The sequence below is a fragment of the Salmo trutta genome, chromosome 23, assembly GCF_901001165.1.
Source record: "Salmo trutta chromosome 23, fSalTru1.1, whole genome shotgun sequence".
Lineage (NCBI taxonomy): Eukaryota > Metazoa > Chordata > Actinopteri > Salmoniformes > Salmonidae > Salmo > Salmo trutta.
In genome coordinates, this window is record NC_042979.1 from 33255621 (window position 1) to 33256352 (window position 732).

The 732-nt window shown below is 40.8% G+C and overlaps 1 pseudogene; it reads left to right on the plus strand.

The window, feature by feature from the left end:
- Nucleotides 1-208: 208 nt before the first annotated feature.
- On the plus strand, nt 209-331 carry LOC115160324 (uncharacterized; annotated as a pseudogene).
- Nucleotides 332-732: the final 401 nt, after the last annotated feature.

Sequence of the window (732 nt, forward strand, 5' to 3'; positions counted from 1 at the left end):
TACTTTTGACTTTGTTGTCTTAATCAGTTTCCTTGTGGCTCTTCAAACCTAACCTATAGTCTTTTGGATGTTAATTTCAGATGAAGAGCAGTCTGGAGGTGCAGCCGTAGCGACTGTGGTCGTAGCGGGGGATGACCAAGCCATAAGCCATGGTAATTACACTCCTCACTGGGTAATGTACTGGCTAAGTGTATTGGTCTCTGAGCAATCCGCCCCTCGAGGCGTTGCAGTCTGACTGTACGTGTTGAGCCTGTGTGATGAGGGGCAGAGAGTGAAATATAGATGTATATGCTGAGGACCCAGAACGGTGGGTACTTGAAATTATCATAGCTCTGACATTTGGCCACCAAGGAAGCATTTAGACCCTCTGAAAAAGGTTCTTATTGTACAGGAAGTGTTTGAACAGGAGTGAGCCAGTTAAAGAAAAACTCTTTTGGTATTTATTGCTTTAGTCCATTGGTGACATAGTCCAATTTTTTTTTACTTATGTCAACAATGGAACAAACACCAAAAATTGGGGAGGACTTTAGGTGGTAGAGAAAGGATTGTGCAGGCCACACTCTTGTCTGTTTATGGTGACATCTTCTATAGCGTAGGGCCCTGTTTTGTGTTTTGCTGCATTAATATGTAATCTAAGGGATTACATTTTATTATAGTCCTACAGATCTACACAACCTACTCCATATCTTTAACGTTAAAGTTATAGAAAATGTAACAAATTAAACACTGAAA